Raw genomic sequence first — 17,607 nt, forward strand, 5'->3', positions numbered from 1 at the left:
GACCACTGTTGTCTCCACAAGTAAAGAAAGAAAAAAAAACTATGTTGTATGGGCATAGGCAGGGGGATACTAACCTATAAAAATAATCTGTAACTGGGACACCATTGGAGGAGGGGTGGATTCCTGATTGGACCAATGCAGAACCAGAAACAAATAAAAACTTACCTGTTTGCAGCCACCTCACACCCATTGATAATTGTGAATGACCGGGTCAATATATTTATCAGCAATGCCACTATAATCAGGACCAGATTGGGGATGACTAAATGGCCTTGACACTGTCTGGCTGCTGGCACACTGTGTGGGCAGCCTCGGTTTCACGTGACGCCGAGACGCTCCTGTATCCCTGTGCTGCTTCAAAATAGTTTAGAAAGGGCCCTTCCAACCTGGGTCAGTGAGGAGACCGGAAACAAGTTACGCCAGTGCACTGGGCAGAATCTATGATGCTCTTGATCTTCCTATGGTAACACTGCAAAGACATAGGTGTATCATATATATATAATTGATTTGTGGAAAGGCAAAGATGGCAAAAGCAGGGTGTTTGAGCCTTGGGAACCAAGATGGCACAGGCAGGGTGTTTATGGGACAAAGATGGCTCGCGCTGGGCTGTTTGGGGACAAAGTTGGCTCACACTGGGCTGTTTGGGGACAAAGTTGGCTCACTATAGACTTTAATCTGTTTGTGTAATCTGAGTGCTGGTCAGGTTCTATGTTGGCAGTGTGGACGCCAGGGTTGGCCTTTGGGGTAGGCAACTTGTGATCTATGCCTGTAATTTAGGGGGTTTTATCTATACCTTTAATACTGAGTTTTTATGTGTATTCCAATTATTTTTACCTGCAAAGCTGGATTTGTGTGTTATTCTGTTGATCTGTATCTGCTATGCTTCCATACATTATTTATGTATACCTGTCTTATTCAGTTGATCTATACATGCACATGCTGTTTCATGTGTTGTTTATTTGATCTATACCTGAACTACAGGGAAGAAGTAAAAGAAAATGAGGGGTCAAAGGGACTCTGGGGATGATTACCGGGCAGAGGACCTCTCAATGTCATGGTCGGGTTAGAAGGAGGGAAGTCTGCACTCTCAGTCTTCCCCTAATCTATGGTCAGGTGTGGCAAATATTTTTTGTTGGGAGCGTGGCCCAAAGAAATGTTTGCCTAGAGTCCAATTTTTCAATATTTAAAAAAAAATGTTTTTGTTACAAAGATTAGCTGGAAAAAGCTACCACTCCCCAGATTTTTAAGGGTTCCTACACCTAGGCCTCTAAGCAGTTCTTTGACTCAGTGGATCAATGAGCTGTAACCTGATCCCAGAGTCTGCTTCTGTGTGCTGTGCAGATGACTAGTTCAGATATCCCTCTATGAGATGAAAACCCCTCTGTCTCACTTTTCCCCCCTACTGCTTGATTCAATGGCCATTACAGAAAAAAACATCAGGAATGGCTTTTAGTGCTCATTCTGTTATTCAGAATTAATGTTCTTGAAGTTTAGAAACAAACTGATACATTTCCATTTAAACTGATGCAGGGTTTTATTTACATGTGTTCTCCTGTACTCGTAAGACAAAAAACCCACACATACAACTTACCTGTAATATGCAATAACACACTACAGATCATGCTACAGCAGATAGAACACATATCTCCCTGGATCACAGCCCCTTTACCCTTATAGACAATAAAACGCAGCAAAAGCAATCGCGTTAGCCCAAAATGTATAAACAAATTTTCTGCTTTGCCTTGATTTGTAATTAAAAGTATACTATTATTGTTAGGGCTGTAGAACACTGTGATGCACCAGGGGCACAGGGATTTTGGTCCCCAAAAGGACAATGTGCCACTAGGAAAAGGTTGCAGGAGATGGTGCACGCCCTTGCAAAATAACAAAGAGCGACAAGATGGAGGAATCACTTGAACAGTGAGAGTGTGCACAGGGCAAAAAACAACAGGTACGTGGTACAGGCAGGGGATATCCAAAAGCAGAGTCAAACATAATGCAGAGGTCAGGGCCTGCAGACAGAGTTCATAAACATATAGAAAAGCAGAGGTCAAAGTCCAGGAAATCAGGCATAAATTATAGCACATCCAGCAGCAAAAACACACAAGCAGATACTGGGCTGGAGGTGTGTAAGGGCGTTGGATCAGGTAGTAGTCTCGATGCAGGGGCAGGCTCATAGCATGGATGTAGGCAGGCTGATGTATACAGTTCAGGGCTGCACTCCACTTTAGCCTAAGTCTTTCTCTTGGGCATCATCTATAGGTGTTCTGAGCAGGATATAAACTTGGGGGGACAAGATCAGTACAGACAGGGAACTGGAAGCGCACAAGCAAAGCGAATGGCTTGGAAGCCCTCAGGCAGGGCACATGGGTTGGAAGACCTCAGGCAGGGCACACGGCTTGGAAGCCCTCAGGCAGGGCACACGGCTTGGAAGCCCTCAGGCAGGGCACCCACCGGGGTCTGGTACACAAATCAGTATTGAGAACAAAGCAGTAGCTCAGTATACAAGGCAAGGAACACAATGTTCTAGCACTGAGGCTAGGATGATGCCTATTTTATATTGAGCTTTAACTGACCAAACAGGGGGGACCGTGTGTCAAGAGCATGCAGGAACAACATGGTCCAAGGAGAGGCAGAAGGAAACAGCAACCCAAGATCCACCTGGTGGATAAGTGATTCACCCAGAATCCAGTGTTGCAGTTTCTAATCCCTGCAGCTCCTGACAAGGTGAGGTTGATCCTTAAAGCCTGTGGTAACACATCAGTGAGTTCAAGTCCAGCCAGGCCTCTTAAAGGGGCGGCCGTGCCTTGCGGTCTGTGGGACTCTGGGTGATGCCTGACAGGTTGCTTCAACTTCAGATCTATGAAAAATATGCCACTGCATTTGTCTTAAGCACCTGTAGAGGTAACACTTATGAATTATTGAAGAAGATGTCAGACCACTACAAGCATGCCTAGGATCATGTATTAGAGCTGCTCACCTTGATCCATTAAGATCCACCATTGGCCTGTTCATAGGTTGGACCAGCCCTTTCTAAACAATTTTGGACTGGCCCAGGATGGCAGGAACACAGCGTATGGTGTTACGTGACCCTATCGTAAAAGCAAAGCACAGAGTGCAAGCAGCCAGAGAGAAAGCTGCAGATGAGTGTGTATGTTACAGTGAGAGTGTATGTGTGCTTAACAGTACTGAGATTGGATTTTGACAACAGGAGCTGGTAGTACTCACGTATTATCTACAGATTTAACTGGTGTCTTTCTCTAGATTTTTTTCATCATCCTTTGCAAAGTTTTCTCTCTCCCATGCTCCTATTGTTACTTGGATGTCCTGCTTCTTTCTGTGTGGTCATCCATCCCAAAATAGACTGGTTTGAATGTGTTCTGTGTACATCTGCTGTACTAAGGGGCAGAGCTTAATTTACCTACAGTACATAATTGGATGTTTTGGTTATGCAAATTGTGTAGGCATTTCAAAAATAAACTAACGTGGTTGTTTAAGAGTTAAGCATCTATTTGACCGTAAACAGTAAAAGGTCAAATTGGGCGAATGAAAAACACCAGTTAAACCCGTGCATATTTCTCTATACTAAATCTAGCCAGCCAGAAGACTTTGTTTAGGTTTCTAGCTCCCTTATTGTCAATGACCAGGTGACAGTTACCATGACAACCACATGTTGGCTATCATTTGTTTCCATCAAGAGGCAGTCTAGAGAAAGATAATGTGTTAATGAAGAATCATCTATCAGGATTACACCTGTCTAGGGTCTGGATACATGCCCCTGGAGCGACATTTCAAATAGTCTAGAATCACAACACCTTAAACTGACTTCCTATTGTTAACATAATATCAGACAACCTTTTTTAACAGACCTTTGTCAAAACCTTACCGCCACTTTCAAAATCCTTTATTGTAAGTGCTGTCTGATATATGTTATATTTCACTCAAGTACTATTACATTTTTAACAATGCACCATGGGATTGATAAAGCCAGTGCATATTCAATACTTTCTTGAGTATAATTATACGGTTATAAGAAAGGTGGTCTGGATATCTAGATTCAAACATTCCATACACTGCAGTAACTATAAATGCAGAAAGTAAAACAAAGATATTATACATAGAACAAATTTGGTGCAAATGTATTGAACCAAGAACAGTACTACGAAATAATACTGTATTTGCTCGACTATAAGACGACCCCCTAAAATTTGAATATTCATTTAGGAAAAAAAAGAAAAAAGCCCAAATATAAGACTACCCTGTAGGAAAAAGGTTTTACTAGTAATTATTAATTAACATGTAAATTATTGTTTTCATATTTAAGAAAAACTAAGATTGAGAAAAATGCATTTTTGTTTTTATTTTCTTTTATTTGCCAACCTGCCCCCTCAGTTACACACATCTGCCCACAGTTATGCACATCTGCCCCCAGTTATGCACATCTGCCCCCAGAAATGCATTATACCCCCTATATGCTACTCTCCTCCCAGATATGCCTTATACTCCCTTATATGCCGTTATATGTTGTTCGAGTCATTATTGTGGGCTTTGATCAGGAAGTCTCTAGTCTGTCTAACACCAGGCCTAAGCCATAAAATGTACGTAGAAGATAAGGATCACCAGAGCTAAATGTGGGGGTCACAAAGTATATTGGGACATGTCCGCTGAATAACCTCTAAGTCAGAGCATAACCACATACAATGAAATATTGAGAACATGTGTATGTATTGTGAGAGGTTCCAATATGAATGTATATTTGGATTGCCCAGGTTGTATCCTTTTGTTCGGCACCAAACATGCCCAGGTGGTGTATTTCTGCCCTGAGAGATGAGAATGGCTACTTTCCAAATAGATAAACCAAGTGTTTATTTACAATGATATGAGGAATACGATCATATCAAAATTGGGAAGACTACTGCATTCTCAGATGTGTGCACTGGGCTCTTGACAGGTATGATGGAGTGGACCATAAACTGTCAAGGCCAAACCCCTCTGACCCACCTAGGGGGGCTGGTCATTTTAGGAACAACCAGGGTTCAATATAAGAAGATTGTAGATCTTGAGAGACAGTCTTTCTTTTAACAACTGCACGGAGAACCTTTACTATCTGAATCTCCCACAAGGATTCTGTATATCGGTAATTATATATATAAGGATTTCTTGTGTTTTGTCCCATTTGATTTTATGGACTGTTTTGTAACTTGTATTCTGTATGTCATTTATTTCTGTATGTTTGTACACAGCACTGTGAAGTCTTTTGTCAGATTAAATGTTTAATTAATCAGCTTGTGTCTTTGCTCTCGAATAAGAACTCACTCTTCTGTGGAATACGTTACCAAAGGGTTAATTATATATATATGTCTGCTTAGTAAAGTAAGGTTGTTATACTATAATTCTAATGTTTTTGGGGTAACCTAAGATGCCCAGATATAAAATCTTGGTGGTGGCAGCAAATTGTGTACTAGGGGTATAGTGTAGGAGGGATTGCTGGGGTTAATTTAGTGGTTGCTGGGACTAGCAACAGGTAACCAGGGATCTGGTGTCATTAACCCTTTCACTTCTACACTCTCCCCACTGTCTCAGCCGGGCCAATAGCCCGTGTTCGTGGCACAGACCTTTATTTGAGGTCCGATTATAAGATGACCTTGAATACAAGACGAGGGGTATTTTTCAGAGTAACTTGATTATTCCAAATATAAAAATATTGCCAAATTCTATAGAGATCCAAAAAGGAAGGGATCAATTAATGTTAACCTAGTATAATAAATAAAGATTTAGTTGGCAGAGTGGAATGATCTAGACCAGTGATGGCAAAGGTTTTTGGGCCCGGGTGCCCAATTTTCTGCATGAAACCAAGTTGCAGACCTCAAAGTGCCAACAATGCATATTAAACATGGAGAGGAAGTTTTTTCGGTGCAAAATTACTATCCACAACAGTGTGCATCAATTTGCCCGTATAAATTATGTTTATTTGTTTTTTAAGAATAGAAACATAGAATGTGTCAGCAGATAACTATTTGGCCCATCTATCTGCCCAAGCAGAAAAACACATAAAAAGAGGGTCTATTCTTGAAAAGGATTTTATTAAATAACATTCACATTTGCACTGAAATGATATCAGTGTATAACAAAAATGGAGCCTAACAATTCCTGTCCTGCATTGTCTGCCAAATCTTCTACATGAGGATCAAGAACTTTACATTACTAAACTTTTTAGCAACATTACTAAAATTAAAGCGAGACATATTCACTAATATATAAAACCATGAAGAAGACAGGGGTGCTGCAAATAACAGAACACAATGTAATAATAATTTATAATTGGCAGCCGTTCGCATTGATGTCAGCCCTCCTCCCACCTGAAACACCTTCGTGCTGCTCACCAGGACGCAGTCTGAAAAAATAGCTGGTGAGTCGGCAACCTGAGCGTGTGCCAGTACTGAAGGCTTTGTGTGTCCGTTGTGGCACGCGTGCCATAGGTTTGCCATTGCTGGTCTAGACAATCCTTCTCCAAATGACAGTGGAAATTATCAGTGTTGTTTAAGTTTGGAAAATCATGAACAGAAATGTGGAGATGTATAAGTTAAAGTTATCTCACAAGCAAAAACTGTATGTGGAAACAAACTATTTAGAGTCAAATCATTTTCATCTCCATTCAAACCTCTCCTTGATGGTAATTTATGTAGATTTCCAAAATTTAAGAAACATTTACTGAATATGGAAAGATTTATTGATCAATAATACAAGGAGTTTTAACATGCATGAATACAGTATAAAGTGTACTTAACACTATGGACATTAAGACACTGAAATTTGATTTGGAAATGGTAAGTTTAATAGGAGGTAAAGGAACACATATCCAATGATATTTAAATAAAATCTTGGAAGATATAATAGTAAAAACAGCTTCTGTAGTATGACCCTCAATGCAACATCTCCAGGAAAGTGATATGGCTTTAATTAATAATGCTGATATATCAGAAGTAGCCAGAGCTTGCTTGGAAATCCAAATTGAATATTCAACCAATTTCAAAGTAACGGCTCAAGCATTAGAGGGTGATATTACTTCTCTAGGAATCCCACATAATTGACCGGAAGAATTAACACTTGTTCAAGTACTTATTGTCAGGATTGGGTTTGGAGTGTAAGAGCAGAAGATGCTATCTCTTGCCAGGCACCCTTGTCAGGTGATCCACAGGAATAAACAAGTGGAACACCCTGGTAGGAATGGAAGCACGGAGGTGCAAAGGATAGTCCAAAAGCAAAGTCCAATAGATCAGGCCACGCAGCTATCAGGAGTAAATGGTAAATGATAATCCAAGCAAGAGTCAGGAAATAGACAAACGGAGTAGTCTGATAAAGAATAATCCAGTATAGGGTCTGTAGCAAAGCGAGCAGAGAAGAACTGGAATTTAGAGTCCTAGAACACACAGGGACCAAAGCTCTGGAACACTGGAGCAAAGTGGTAACAGTCTTAGGGGTTTTTATTGTGCTGTAGGTATCTAGTCCCCCCTGTCTGGACAAGCTCCTCACTGGATTGGTTACGAGAGGGGAGTGTTTTCACAGCACCTGGCTCACTGTTACTCTGTAGGACCATCAATGGTGGATAGCTGAAGGTGGAGGCAGGCTTTACCTCCACTCCATAGGTATACAACATTATGCTGAGCAGGTGGTCTTCTCTGTTTAGTGTCGGGTATCCATCTCTTGAGGAGTGAGACATGGAACGTAGGATGAACACGCAACTCTAAAGAAACCGCAGCAGGACTGAAGATTTTTGTGAGGGTGAAGGCACCCATTTTCTTGGTAGGTATGGGCTGAAGATAGCCATACCTTATCCCTGACTTGGTACACAGGAGAAGGGTTATGGCAGCTTGACCTTTGTAGGTTTGCTGTGCCTTTCTCAGTGTCTCCTGCAATAGAGAAAAACCTTAGTTGAGGAGGCTGCTTCGGACTGTAACTTGACGGATGATAATCATAGTTGGCTTTGAAGGGTGACATGCCGATGGAATTGTGCAGGTGGTATAGGCAAACTCCGCTGTTGGTAGTAGGGGAACACAGATATCTTGAAGATGGGTGACCTAACAACATAGATATCGTCCAAGGGTTTGGTTTAGGGCTGCAACAACTAATCGATAAAATCGATAATAATCGATAATGAAATTCGTTGGCAACGAATTTCATTATCGATTAGTTGAATCGATTATTATCGATTATAAAATGAGGGTTTTTTCAGAGCAAACGCTCTGAAAAATCCCCCTCATTATATAATCCGTTTAGTCTGACTCACCGTCTCACAGCAGCAGTTCCTACTTACTCCCCCTCCCTGTAATCACTGTGACAACTGGCCCCGCCCCTTCCTTCTCCAGGCCAGAACCACATGGCTGTGACACTCATCTAACTGTAAGTATGTGTGTATATATATATATATATATATATAATGTGTATGTGTGTGTATATATATATATATATATATATATATATAATGTGTATGTGTGTGTATATACCGTATTGGCTCGAATATAGGCCGCACTTTTTTCCCCCACTTTAAGTTTTTAAAGTGGGGGTGCGGCCTATATTCGGGCTCTAGCGCCCGACGCCCGGGACATGCAGTCCCGGGCGCCGGGCAGGCAGCGGGGTTAAGATACAGATCCCCCGCAGCGGTGCAGGGGACCTGCATCCTTCTCCCCGATACGCTCAGACAGCCTCCCCTGCCAGCACTTCCCACGGGGGGGGGGGGTGCCGGCACGGGAGGTTATCTAAGCGCTTTACCTCTGCCCACCCCCGACTTACCGGAGCAGACTCCCGGGTGTCTTGAGGGGCCGGCGGGAGACATTTACGCAATACGCGCATGCAACTTCCGGTACCGGTACCGGAAGTTGCATACGCGTATTGCGTAGATGTCCCTCGCCGGCCCCGCAAGACACCGGGAGTCTGCTCCGGTAAGTCGAGGAGGGGGGGGCAGAGGAGGACAGCGGCAGCGTGTCGCGGGGAGGGAGGACAGCGGCAGCGTATCGCGGGGAGGGAGGACAGCGGCAGCGTATCGCGGGGAGGGAGGACAGCGGCAGCGTATCGCGGGGAGGGAGGACAGCGGCAGCGTATCGCGGGGAGGGAGGACAGCGGCAGCATATCTCGGGGAGGGAGGACAGTGGCAGCATATCTCGGGGAGGGAGGACAGTGGCAGCATTTCTCGGGGGGGGGGACAGAGTGGCAACATGTTTTTTTTGGTGCTTTTTTAAAGAAAAAAAACTTTTTCTTTAAAAAAGCACCAAACTTTTAGGGTGCGGCCTATATACGGGGGCGGCCTATATCCGAGCCAATACGGTATATATATATATATATAATGTGTATGTGTGTATATATATATATATATATATATATATATATATATATATTTGGGCTACTGAAAGTTAGGGGAGGTGGGGGTTAATTTAGGGGCAGTTATGGTTAGTGGGGTGTTTAGGGTTAATTTAGGGGCAGCTATGGTTAATTGGGTGTTTAGGGTTAATTTAGGGGCAGTTATGTTAATAAGGTGTTTAGGGTTAATTTAGGAGCAGCTGTGGTTAATGGGGTGTTTGGGGTTAATTTGAGGCAGTTGTGGTTAATGGTGTGTTTAGGGTTAATTTAGGGGATGCTGTGGTTGATGGGGTCTTTAGGGTTAATTTAGGGGATGCTGTGGTTAAGGGGGTGTTAAGGGTTAATTTAGGGGCAGTTATGGTTAATGGGAAGTTTAGGGTTAATTTAGGGGAATCTAAATCCTGGGGGCAGTGAAGTGACATATCTGGGGGTATAAGGCATATACAGTATATAAGGCATATGTGGGGAGGGCAGTGTGGCATGTCTGGGGAGGACGGAGTGGTGTATCAGGGTGTATAAGGCATATCGGGGTAGAGTGGCATATCTGGGGGTAGAGAAGTGGCATGTCTGGGAGGCAGGGTGGCATGTCTGGGGAGGATGGAGTGGGGTATCAGGGGATATAAGGCGTATCAGGCACAGTGGCAGATGTGGGAGGCAGCATGGAGTGGCAGATGTGGGAGGCATTGTGGAGTGGCAGATGTGGGAGGCAGCATGGCGTGGCATATGTGGGGAGGGCAGGGTGGCATGTCTGGGGAGGATGGAGTGGTGTTTCAGGGGGTATAAGGCGTATCAGGCACAGTGGCATGTGGGGTAGAGTGGAGTGGCAGATGGGGGTAGAGTGGAGTGGCAGATGTGGGAGGCAGCGTGGCGTGGCAGATGTGGGAGGCAGCGTGGAGTGGCAGATGTGAGAGGCAGCATGGTGTGGTATATGTGGGAGGCAGCGTGGAGTGCTGTGGTAGGCAGCGTGGCATATGTGGGGGGGCAGCATGGCATGTCTGGGAGGCAGCGTAGCAAGCCTGGGCTCAAATGTGCATATATTGGGGGGCTGGTTGGGAAATAAAGACAAGAAATGCATTTTATCAAAGTTTTTTTATTCTGCTGTTTGTATTTAACATCATTTGTTTAGTAAATTATTTTAAATAAATGAAAAATTTACATTCATTTTTTTTATCCGATTAATCGAAAAAATAATCGGCCAATTAATCGATTATTAAAATAATCGTTAGTTGCAGCCCTAGTTTGGTTTGTTCTCTCTGTCTGTACATCAGTTTGAGGAAGATATGCGGATGACAGGCGTCTATGTATACGCAAACCATGACAAAAGGCAGACCAGAAACGAGAGGTGAATTGAACAACACGGTCAGAGAGGAAAGTCTGTGGGACACCATGAAGATGGAAGATCTCTTTGATGAAAATATCCACAGCCTCAGCAGCAGTAGGTAGTCCTATAGCGGGAACGAAGTGTGCCATTTTGGTTAGGCGATCCACGACCACCATGATGGTGGTTTATTGTTGTGAAGGTTGGAATTTCACACAGTTATCTTAGCCCAGGGACTTGTTGGTGCTGGTAAGGGTTGTCATAACCCAGCAGGTCTTGAGTTGGTGCCCTTGAACCGCCCACATATATCACATGATCGTATGTATTGCTCAATGTCTTTTTTCATGCTAGGCCAATGAAATGAAAGCGGAGTTCTATTGTTTTCTTAATGCCTCCATGGCCAGCTAATGGATGATCATGTACTGTATGTAGTATGTTGGTACAAACAGCAAGAGTAACAAAAAGAAGAGCATCTTTGTATAGTAGACCATGTTTTTTTGATAAGAAAAGGATATTGGGATAGGTAGGAATCCACTTGAGAGTGTGTCTGCAGGGTGTCACGGAAGGCTCTGTGCCTCCAGACGATGGTTCCTGGCCTTTGAAGGGGTTCTGTGTTTGGGGAGGTGGATACAGCGGGTCCATTAGGACTACTTCTTCCTCCCTGGTACACAGTGTCACGACTCCTCAAGTACCAGAGAAGACTGCAGAGCTCAAACACAGGTTTGGGGCACTTGCATTTTGGGAGGGAGTTTATGTGTGCTTTTACTCTCAATCGGGTCAGGACTTATAGAACAGAGAGCTCGATGGCCAGTATTTGCACCTGGATCTGATACCCAGCAGGTTTCAGCCAGAAGTCAGGAAACTGCCGGTGTTTACCATCCTCCCCACAGACTACAATAGCGACCCCCTACTGGGTTGAGGTGGGCTGAGTGCAAATACTGAGCCATGTGCAAAGGAGTACCTGATGGGGAATTTGTGTGGTTTGCTATGTCTATGGCATCTATTGTGTCTATTACCCCCTTGTACTGTTTAAATACTGGTGTGTTTCCAAATTAATTGAGTCCTTTTTTTCACCTCAACATGATGTCTGATGCTTGGTGTGGGCTGCTATGATACTTTACAGGACAATAGGCACACTGTGTATCTAAGCTTCGGGTAGCCACAGTGCCAATGCAGCTCCGGTGCAGCGGCGACCCCCCTTCTCTCTACAATGCTGGTTCTGTCTGGTGCTGAAGGGGTTAATCGCTGGTGTCCCGGGAGGAAGAAGCAACATTTTGCGGGAGTACCCAGTCATTCAACAGCGATTGCGTGTTGACCCTGTAAAATCACTCTTGTAGCGATAAAAGGCTTGGGGTTGCAGTGCAGCAGTCACCAGTCAGGAATGGGACCTTAAAACTTAAGGGGTTTAGTAAAATATCAAGAATATTTACCTAATCCCTCTAATCTCTGAGCTATTTGCTGCAATGGCCTCAACCCATAGGATTAAAACCCACACAAGGTTTCCTGGGGTTTGCCAACTACTACAAGAGTTTCATCCAGGACTAATCTAAGGTGGCAGCTCCTTTTACCACTTAGTAAAAATGAACACACACCCTCTTTGCAATGCTTGGTTATTGAAGCTACAGAGACAACTCATTGTATATTTCACATTTATTTATGGCTTCTATAATTTGATGGTTTGAACTTTGACTTGAGCTGTGACAATTTTTACCTTTGGGTTAAGACTGCATTACTTGACTTTTCTTTGCATTAAACTACCTATACCTTGTTACATGGAGGAACAGCTGCATATCTTTGAAACCAGCTTTGATCACTCATAGCTACCCTGGAGAGTATTCATAGATTTTCTTCTGAATTTGAAAAGAGGAGACCGAAAGGTCAGTTTTAAAAATAGTATTAACTTTAACACCCATCAAGGCTGACATTTATTTCTCAATATCACTGAGTATAAGCAAGGGAAAGAAAGGATTATCCCCAAGTTATAACAATACCTCAGAGATTGGTTCAGGGGCTGTCCTTTCTCAAAGGAAGAACCACAGTGGCCTCCTTCATCCTAATGGCTTCTTCTTAACAAATTTCATCCCAGCTGAAAGAAACAATAAATATAGGACATGCCGTGTCACGGTAACCACCTGAGGCTGAGGACACATGGGGAGACTCCTTACCTGCCTTCCCAGTCCCCTCTTATTGGGGGGCACAGGGTGAATGGATAAACCCGTCTGGTCTGCCAGAACCAGACTCCCATGACTAGCGGCTATGGGGGCTCTACAAGCCAGGAAACGCTCAATGCGCCTGACCGGGACCTACCTGCAATCTCATGGAACCATACAGCGGGTAGTAACTGCAGTGATGCCCGCCGACAATTGGAACTGCGTCGCTACGGACACCGTTTGTCCCACCACGTCGCTTTTTTGAGGTTACATTAAGCTTGTGATAGGCAACACTCAGTGGTAGTTACGGACAGGGAGCTTATTTGGGAATCCTAGTTTTATAACCCATCTTTAGGCCCGGGGTTTACTCAGCCTCGCCTATGGAACTCTGGCCTGGCTGTCGCTCTGGGTCCTGATGTCGGATCACGTCGCTTTTTGGACCATATCATCCTCTCCATTGGTACCCCGGGAATAAAGCAGCACAACACGTTTCACCAATCGGCTTCCTCAGGTGCACCTGAGGAAGCCGATTGGTGAAACGTGTTGTGCTGAATACGCCCATTGAGGAAGTGGACACAGAGGAATCCTGAAAGAACCAAGCTGTTCCTGCTACAACACAGCATTATTCCGGTCCTTCCCACGGGAGCATTAAAGTATTCTTATATGTAAGATACTATATATTTTTTTAATTTATATTAAAGCTACTACTTTTTTAACTCTTTCTCCTCCGGTCTTTTCTGGTACACCGGTACAAAGAAGAAACTCCATTCCCCAGAAGGGGCTCTATGGGCTTCCCAACAGAGGAACCTATTGAAGAATCCATTTTAATGAATTTAAGTATTATTTAATTTCCGCACATATTGTGGTGTCGTTTGTAAATTTTGCGCAGCACTTTATTTCTAAGAATTTAATGTTTCCCCTGTCACTCTCTGTAGCGTAGGGGATATTAAAAAAATATATTAGGGAGGGAATAAAAGAACGGACTCCAAAATGTTTATACCGAACTTGGCGTCATCCAGACCGGCAGTCTGCAGATGATAATGTTTGAAAGAGAATTGAACACTTTTCCAGACAGCAGCTTTGCAAATTTGCTCGATTGGAACTCCAGCAGCTTCAGAAGCAGAGCACTCCAATAGACTCATAACCTACTTGGGCTAAGTAGAAAAAAAATTACTAAATCATAAAACAGGACACCAGGACTCTTCCATCAGACAGCCAACTGCTAAACAACATCAGCCCATAAATCCAGTGATATTACTGAAATCATGAAAAATGGTCCAGAAACCACCAAAATCCTCTGACCTGAGAGCTGCTTCTTGCTACTGGGAAATGCTGGCCTCAGGCGCCCCCTGGCAGCCTTTGATGAGGACAGGAAACCTGTCACAGGCAGGAACCTGACGCAACCGCCGGCAGAGAAAGTGGAGTCCTGGTATCGGGAAACAGGCTAGGCCACCCAAGGGCTGCCAAGGTAACTAAAATCCTGATCCTCCCAGGGATTGAACAGAAGACTTCTCCCGCTACCCAAAGCAGGACACCGGCACAGGGGAAATGAGCTCTCCTACGAGCTCAAAGAAAAAATGACAGCACCTACCCAGAATAGGGTAGGAAAAAACACTGGGGGAAAGGGGGAGGTTCTGGGGGTTTTATTTTCTCCTGCTTTATCCAGATAGGCGGAGCCATCTCCTGTGCTACCTGGAGTGAGTAGGGAAAACAAAGTAACAAAAAAGATGAACCAAGTGCATATGGTTACATAGGAAGTGTACAGTGACACTACATTCAACATCAAGAGCAGAAGTGACTAGACCAGTGATGGGCAACCTTTTTGGCGTGGTGTGTCAAAAATCGGCAAAAAATCGAGCATAACTCGCGTGGTGTGTCACTTCGACAAAAAAACATAATTTTGCGCAATTTATAGTTTAAACTACAAAAATGTATAATTGCAATATATAATTGTATTTAATAAACCAAAAACAAATTATTTAACATACCTGCTTAGTAACTACTTACCTTTCAGGAGTCCTGCGGTGGGGGTGCAAGGCCTCTGTCTCCCAGCTCTGCCACAGTATGGAACAGTATAGAGTGATGGGAGTTATGATGTACTTTAGAGCATAATTATATAATGAAAAATACATTGGAAATGGTACAGCATAACACCCATCACTCTCACACACTTACCAATCCGCATTTACCAATCCACACATACCAATCCACACGCATACCAATCCACACGTATACCAATCCACACGTATACCAATCCACACACATACCAATCCACACGCATACCAATCCACACGCATACCAATCCACATGTATACCAATCCACACGCATACCAATCCACACATATATACCAATCCACACACATACCAATCCACACACATACCAATCCACACACACATACCAATCCACACACACATACCAATCCACACACACATACCAATCCACACACACATACCAATCCACACACATACCAATCCACACACATACACCAATCCACACACATACCAATCCACACACATACCAATCCACACATATACCAATCCACACATATACCAATCCACACACATACCAATCCACACACATACCAATCCACACATATACCAATCCACACACATACACCATTCCACACACACCAATCCACAGACATACACCAATCCACACACATACACCAATCCACTCTCACTGTATGCTTTCCTACCTTTCCTCTTTTCTCCTTACAGCTCCTTTTCCTGCTCTTCGCTCCTTTGCGAGCCTGCTCCTCCAGCGGCGGACATTACTGTCCGTCTCTGGAGGGGTGCCGGTAAGTTGGCACCCCCCTGATGAGCGGCACCCGGTGCGGACCGCCCCCCCGCTAGGTACGCTACTGCACGTCCCGCCCCCGCCCCCCCGTTCCTCCAGCACAGATTATTTCATCCTCGGCGGCCGTGCAGGAGCCGAGGATGAATCGTAGGAAATCCTGCGCGTGTCACCCCAAATGGCTACGTGTGTCAGCACTGACACGCGTGTCATAGGTTCGCCATCACTGGACTAGACCATGAAACTTTTGGGTAGTGTACCCCTTTGTCAATGTGCAATGTCTCTCCCTAGATTCAGCTGACACAGACTTCACCCCTCGCGATAATTGCTGCTATGAGACGTGAGATAAATAATGTAAAAGTCAATTTTCTGGTGCTTTGACATTGTAGGAAAGAGACCTTAATCTGTACATTTACTGTAGGATGTAAGTAGATATTACCTATTTGTTAAATATTGCTTTTTTCCCACTTGTAAAAGAATATCACCTAATTACATCTTCCTTTATTTGGGAACGTTTTGAAGCCGTAAACTACACTAAACACTTAATAGCATAAAATACCAATTACCTTAATTATTAAAAACTTTTAAACCCACGGTGAAAATTCTATAAAATTATTTGTTAAATAGAGATGTCTGACATCTAGATAATATTTGTTGAATGTTTCTCTTTTAGAAAAAGAATATTGCAGAGTCAAAGCATAAATTAATGTTCATATGATACTTGTTACCATAGAAACATATTGCCTTAGGGGTTAGGTGAAGGCAATATTCTATATTATACCAGGTGCCAGAAGAAATTCTGAAGCCACAATATTTCTATGCATATATTCTGTTTTATTATTTATGATATACATGAGTGACAGAACATAGTATCATCAAATGGCCCCTATTAATCAGAAACAGAATATATGGGCATCTTTGAATAAAATACAGCTGAAATCAATCTGTTGAGAATATATATATATATATATTGAAAATATATAAATAAATAGCAACAGTTCAAACAATGGTTATGGGTCAACTTATTTGAATGTTTTTATATGTTTAAGGCATTGTGTTTTTCTTACTTAATACTGTAGTAAATCATCCTTCAATGTACCCATTAAAGTAAGCCTGATTTCTCAGAGAACTGCACATTTGCCATATTTTGTTTTAAGACATTTTTTTGGAAACTTTTCAATAGGAGGAAGCTTCTGCAATTTTCCTTGAAAAAAAATGTATGAAAGAAAGATTTAAAAACTATTATGATTGAAATAATAGAAAATGGAATTATGCAAGGAAAAAAACTGTCAAGAAGCAAATCTAGCAGAAGCACACAGAAAGTATCCATTTTCTTCTCTCCTCTACTCTTTGCCAGGCAACACTTACTGAAATTTTCCTGAGCAACATCAGCATGCAACCTATTGCACCTGTAATGATTTTACCAAGCAGTAAGTCACAGTTATTTTAGGAATATGTGGGTAGTTTCAATGCAGTATAAACAGAGGGGTTAGAACATAATACATCCAATTTAGCTGGTTTTCATGTATTTATATTTTTATTTGCACTTTTTATTTTGTACACAGAATTATCTCTTTCCCCCAGGCATCAGTGAAAAAACACAACTTAATGTTTGTGTGTTTATGCCACTGGTGTTTTCTGGACTGGACCTGCTCTGTAATTCTGAGTCTATTCTCCCCCAGCAGCAGGGTGCAAGATTGTACTGCTCATGTATTATGTTTTAATGCACTCTTCTATAGTCACATGATTCAGGATTGAACCCTGGGGACACGTTTGGAACAATAGCACAGTAGCCTGCTTAGTGTCCGAAGCCGTGAAGTTAAGACGAAGGAGAGTTTGTGGTTACTGTAGTTCCAGCCAGATATAAAATGCGAAAAAAATATATAAAACCCTACTTCCTCTGTGAAAGATAAGCTGTCCTTATGCTCACTTGTAATCTTATATACACAAACAATATATTACAGCAGCACTTACAGCGCTGTCTGTTGCAT

General features: G+C 42.9%; 1 protein-coding gene across 2 annotated transcripts in view; it reads left to right on the plus strand.

The window, feature by feature from the left end:
* LOC128492708 (A disintegrin and metalloproteinase with thrombospondin motifs 2-like) overlaps positions 1-17,607 on the plus strand; it is a 236,005-nt gene that overhangs the window by 62,588 nt on the left and 155,810 nt on the right. The gene's annotated exons all lie outside the window — the stretch shown is intronic.

The sequence above is a fragment of the Spea bombifrons genome, chromosome 4 (genome assembly GCF_027358695.1).
Source record: "Spea bombifrons isolate aSpeBom1 chromosome 4, aSpeBom1.2.pri, whole genome shotgun sequence".
NCBI classification, from domain to species: Eukaryota; Metazoa; Chordata; class Amphibia; order Anura; family Pelobatidae; genus Spea; species Spea bombifrons.